Source organism: Panthera tigris, chromosome B4, assembly GCF_018350195.1.
Source record: "Panthera tigris isolate Pti1 chromosome B4, P.tigris_Pti1_mat1.1, whole genome shotgun sequence".
Lineage (NCBI taxonomy): Eukaryota > Metazoa > Chordata > Mammalia > Carnivora > Felidae > Panthera > Panthera tigris.
In genome coordinates, this window is record NC_056666.1 from 89,413,662 (window position 1) to 89,419,876 (window position 6,215).

The following is a 6,215-nucleotide window of genomic DNA, read 5'->3' on the forward strand; positions in this document are numbered from 1 at the left end:
CCCGACACGGGGTCGAACCCACGAGCCGCAAGATCATGACCTGAGCTGAAGTCAGACACTTAACTGACTGAGCCACCCGGGTGCCCCCAGAATTATTTTAAAAATAATAGTGTCATTATGTGAATCCTTGTCCATAAATGTGAGTATGAAAAGAGGTCGCTTGTCTTTGTTTTCTTTACATCAAATAGAATCTGACTCTAAAGCAACCCCCTTCCCCTGCACCCATGCTGTGACAGCAGGAAATTTATGCTCAATAAAGTTGGCCTACAGATCTTACTCAGGGTTGTACAAACATCTTATGTGGTTCTTAGAAAATGGAAAATGTTCCCCTAATCTTCAGTCTGTTACTGCTACTGATATCTTCACCTCCAGGTCCTCATGGTCCTTGAAGATGGCTGGTTACTGGGCCATGTAGTTCATTCCTTCTCTGAGAACTTGCCATCTCCTTGGCATCACCAAGGTGGAGGATGCATCCTTATCACTAGCCAGGCTGGCTGGCTTACCCTTTAACCTCTCTGTTTTTCAGCATAAACCTCCCTGGAGGCTCAGAGTCATGAAAGTATAGGATAGGGGAAAATATGATGACAACAAAATACAAATTAGTATCTCAATAAATGATTCTGCCACAACGGGATGAAGACATGACCATTCCACACTGTCCCTACTGTTCCTGGTAGAGCAAGGGTTTTGAAATCAGGCAGTTTGACCCCAGAGCACATATGGAATGAATTTATTGCTTCATTCTTATAAACCACTGATCCAGTCAGCCGACAGTATTTATCATCTACGACCTTGAAGGTACTATGCTAGATACTAGGAATACAGCCGTGAACAAAACAGATATGGGGCCTTTCTTCCTGATGCTTAATGTCTAGCCATAGAGAGACATAAGCAAATGCAGCAGGGTTGAGTTTACTCCTCACAACTCAGATGTGCCAAAAATTAGTTTTCTTTCTTTCTTTCTTTCTTTCTTTCTTTCTTTCTTTCTTTCTTTCTTTCTTTTCTTTTCTTTTCTTTTCTTTTCTTTTCTTTTCTTTTCTTTCTTTTGTATTCTTTCATTTTTATGATAGGCCTCCTTCCTATGGATGGTGAGAAAAACATTTAAAACTATAAATCCATCAAAATAATTCATTTTTAAAGACAGTTTAAAATAGTCATTTGGGTCTAACTCAGTGTCTTTTGGGTACTTGTATTTTTTCCCCCAAGGTTTTCACTCCTTCCTTTTCTCCTCCCTTGCTTCACAGGGGGGCCTAAGAAGCATGGGGGCAGGGAGGGTACTTTCCTGAGCTATGCCCTGAGAATTGTACCAGGATGTCTTTGCCAGTTCTTCATGGGGGTGCCTACAGCTATGCAGTTCTTTTCTCCCACTGGGTTTCAGCCCAGAGGGTGAGCCAGGGCCCTGCAGTCTGATCTCCTTGGATTACTCCCTTTCTTTCCCTCCAAATCCACCCAGCAAGGAGGAACTTGTACTTCTTGCTGGATGCCTTTATGATTGTCTTTGATATGGTCTTCATTCAACAAATACTTGTTTGTTTGTCTGCTTGCTTATTTATTTTGAGAGAGAGAGCATGTGGGAGGGGCAGAGAGAGGGCTCTGCACTGTTAGCATGGAGGCTGATGTGGGGCTCAAACTCATGAATCATGAGATCATGACTTGAGCCGAAACCAAGAGCTGGCTGCTTAACCCTCTGAGCCACCCGGGTGCCCCTCAACAAATATTATGGGACACCTGTAATACACCAGGTCCTAGTCTACATACTCAGGATATACCCACGATCAAAACAAAGGCTCCTGTCTTTATTGAGTTTACATTCTAGTGTGGGGAGAGGGGAGAGAATCAATAGACATAGAAAATAAGTTAATTATATAGTATATTAGAAGGTCATAAAAGTTACTGAAAAGGAATAAGAAGGGCAAGTAGGATGGAGAGTGTGGGGCTGGAGGGCAGGATGCACTTTTCAATGGAATGGTCAGGGTTGGCCCCAATCAGAAGGAGGGATGCAGCAAAGGTTTGAGGGAGATGCCTGCATTGACCATTTGGACATCTGGGGAATAAGTGCTCTGGGCAGAGGGAATAGCAACTGCTCTAAGGTGGGGGTTTGACTTGCACACAGAAAGGAGACCACGACCGGGGCCAATCAAGACATCATGGCGGCAGTGGTGGGGGGGGAGAAGGAGGTGGGGAGGGCGGAGGAGGAACAGCAGTGACTACAGTAAGGAAGCTTATGAACATGGGGTGGGATCATGCGATTGTCTGAAATTGTACAGCTCATTTTGCCGTGATATTTTTAACTCCTTTTGCAAAGGTGTGTTTGATACTTCTTTTCTTGCCAGCACGAGAGGCGCTCAATATTTACTGATTCGTTTTAAAAACATTTATAAACTTTTTAGGGATTATTTGAGCATGGGTCGAGAGTGACAAGATGATGGGCTAAATTCCCTTCTGTAGTTCCATCTATCTCTAAATTCTGGACAAGGGTTACAGCTGCACTTAGTCCTGAGTTAGGGTGAAATATTTCCAGTTTCCGTGCAGATCTATTCTGGTTCTGGTGGCAGAGCCTCAATGAGTCAGGTTGGAGTAAGAAGATTCTCATTAACATTCTGCCTTGATTCAATGAGACACTCAGAGATCACAGTCCAGGACAGAGAAAGGTTAACAGTGGCAGCAGACTAACAATGGCACTTAGCTCAAAAGCACAGGGGCTTGCTGGTAACAGATGCCTTTGCCTAAAAAAGTGGCATTCTTACCTAATATTTATGTAACGGAGACAACTATAAATGGTTGGGGAGGGAGAGACAACTATAAATGGTTCCTGAAGCCCAGGAAATTCATTGCAGGGATTTGGCTAGCTTACCCTGCAGAGACAGTTCAACTCAGTGAGATATATATATATATCTTTGAAAATGAAATTTATAGAGCAAATCTACCAAAGAGAAATTAACAAGTTCCATTTCTGCCCAATCAGTGAATTTGATGTAATGTCTGGCTCATAATCCTTTTTTTGGTAAGCTTTATGTAAACCGAATTTACTTGTTTTCTGAAGGGGATCTGGATAAGAAGCCAGTAGCCAAGCATCCAACAAGTTACTTTTCGGTGTTTGAACAACTCAGCTACAGAAATGTGAGGAGCATGTTGGAAAAAGAGGGACTGCCCTTCAGTGTCTGTTAAGAATTTACTGTGTGTCTTTGTACTGTGTACAAGAGCAATCTGTGAAGTATCACATTCCTAGAAGGAGGATTAATGAAATTCTGAAACCATCTAAATATGATACACCTCTTGGGTATCCTCACATGTGTTAAAACTGTTACAGACATTTTCCTGTCACCGCAATTACAATTTTTTTTTGTGTTGGGGGGTGCAGGGAAAGAAAGGAAAAGGATTCATGAAATCAAAGTAAGTCTTTGACATGTGGCGAATCTATCAGATACGTGATAAATCTTTTTGAGAGACGCACTCTGTACGGTGAGAGAGCCTGTTCTCCTTCACCACGGCCTGGCCTTCAGTAACTCGGGACTGCAGTTAATTGCATTTTGCCTGAGAACAAAGTTCCAGAGGCCTCCAGTGGATAGTTTGCTGTATTTTTTTTGTACATTTTAAGGTTGTATTTTCAGTTGTTTGTCTTTCCCCTCCTTGAATGCCATGCAGTTTACTACAGTAGAATTACTTTTATGTTTCCTTTCTCTTTCATGTCCATTTCTGGCTGGCTCTTCAATGCTGTGGCCATTGGCATGGGCCATAATGCTTTGGTAACTGGGCGAGCCATTAGTAGAACCAGACAGATCTGCCTTCTTCAGCAAGGCTTTCCTGGCTTCTCCAAACACAGCTGGCCAGAAAAGGACCATGAGAAGAAACCAGTCAGTCATTTCTTTCTTTAAAAGAAATGAACTCAAAATTGTATTATTAGGTGTCGTTTTGTAGTTGAAGACAAGATGTTTCAGGCACCAATGCTGCAAGGAAAATGTTGGAGGGTGCTTAGGCTTTTGTGGCTCTCTTCCTCCGTTGTAGCACAGAACTTGGGGTAAAACATTCAGATTTCAGGTCAACACATGGCTAATGGAAGAAGCTTCTGGAAATCTCCACTGACATTCTGAGAAGCCAGCTTGAAGGGGAAGAACTCAGTGAGACACCTCTTCAAACATCTTGGAAACAAATGATAGATTAGTGCTGAGGCTGTAATTAGAGCCTGAGATGAGAATTCTTCTATCCTGGAAACTAAACAAACCAGAGGGGAAAGAAATCCAAATATAATTTATAGACACAAAAGGAACAATTGAATTAGTAAGACTAGGCAAGAGCTCAAAGGTAAATTGGAGCATGAATTCTGTAGGCACAAGATCACATGAAATATATTTTTAAAAGCTTTTCAAAAACTTCTGAATCCCGTTGCTCTTGAAATGCAGTCGAAGAAATGGAAAAAGCATGGCTGGAAGCTCTGGTGAAGCCAGGGGAGTAGAAACTGTTGGATCTACCAGGCTGAGCTCACCTTGGGGACTGGGAAGGAAGAGAAAAGGAGTTGTGTCCCCACATGGTCCCTGTGGAGGATACAAGCACAGTGGCCTCACCCCTCACATTTTTTTTTGTGTTTGTTTTTTGAGAGAGAGAGAGAGCGCGTGAGTGTGGAGGGGCAGAGAAAGAGGGAGACAGAGAATCCGAAGCAGGCTCCAGGCTCTGAGCTGTCAGCACAGAGCCCGACATGGGGCTCGGACTCATGAACTGAGAGGTCATGACCAGAGCAGAAGTAAGGATGCTTAACCGACCCAGGTGCCCCTCACCCCTCATCTTTGTAGATGTCATGTGGGATCAGTCTTGATGATGATGATAAGTCCTTGGTGACTGTGATATCCCACTATCAGATCCTTCACATTTGACCTAGGACTGGGATGGAGTGGAAGAGTGAAGAAGAGGGAGGGAGAGAAAGGGATCACAGGGGATGGAAGAGAGTCATGAATTTCAAACCAACCACAGGATGACACAAAGATAGGACTCCTCAGAAAAGTTGCAAGACTTCCTAAACAAGTAAATTAGGAAAACAACACTAATCGTGCTGCCCGTTAAAGGTAGTAAGCAAGAGGATTCCTTTCTATTGTCTTTTCTGAAGGCTGGAATAAGTTCTGTTGGATGCTTTTGCAAATAATATTGTAATTTTTAACTTTTCAAGTTGCTGGAGCTCACCACTTAAGCTGGACACCTAGGAGGAAGTTGTTTTGTGCGGTTTTACAACTTACAAGAATAATCTCCAAGGAAAGAGCACTGTCCTGGGACATTTCAGATGTGGCTTCCTGCCACTGGCTACTTGTGTGACCTTAAACAGATCAGCATCTCTGGACCTGCCTCCTAATCTGAAAAATGAAGGCTTTGGGTCGAATGACCTTTCACAACTCTCTAAGTTCTGGAAATGCCCCCCAATTTAATATTCTATAGATTTAAGTTTATCTTATTCCTTGCCATGGACTGGCAACTTCCTTAAAATTCTCTTTAAAAGGAAAACTTCATGTAAAATATTTCCTATATAGTGAAAGAGTTTAGAAGACACCACCCTAAAATGAGCTGCTCTGGCATATTGATTATTTTGAGTTAAAGGCACTTGAGAACAGCAGATGCATGGAAGACACCATTCCTTTTTCTTCCTGAAAGGAGGAGATAAGGTGCCCATGTGGAAGATGTCCTGTCTGTACCAGAAGAAAAGAAACATTCTTATCACCAGGGATGAGGAGTGGAGACCAGGAGAAATTTACACAAACAAACCTATTAAATGAATTCTATCTTCCTAGTCGACTTTCTGTAATTAACTACCCCAGCCTAAGCCCCTTTGCCTTGTCACGTGCTTACCATTTAGCGCTTGTTGTCCAACTTCATGTGGAAGTGTTTGACTCTAGCAGCTTCTTTGCTTCCTCATTTTTCTTGTAAGGACTCCAATGTACAAGTATAAAGAAAATAATTAAAACTTGTATGCTTTTCCCCCTGCTAATCTATGTCATGTCAGTTTAATTCTTAGGCCGGAGGAAACCCAAATGTAGAGGAGAAATTGTTCCTTCCCTACAATAGCAATATGTGTCTCTCATTTTTATATGCTAAGCGCATGTGATGAACATTGCCATCTATAGGAGCGTTCTCCTCCTTCTTACTCTTCTTCTGCGGAACAGTTGTCTTCCTTTCTCTCTGCTCTTCATACGATTGCAAATGATGAGACCCAAGTAGAAGCCTTAAAAACAATA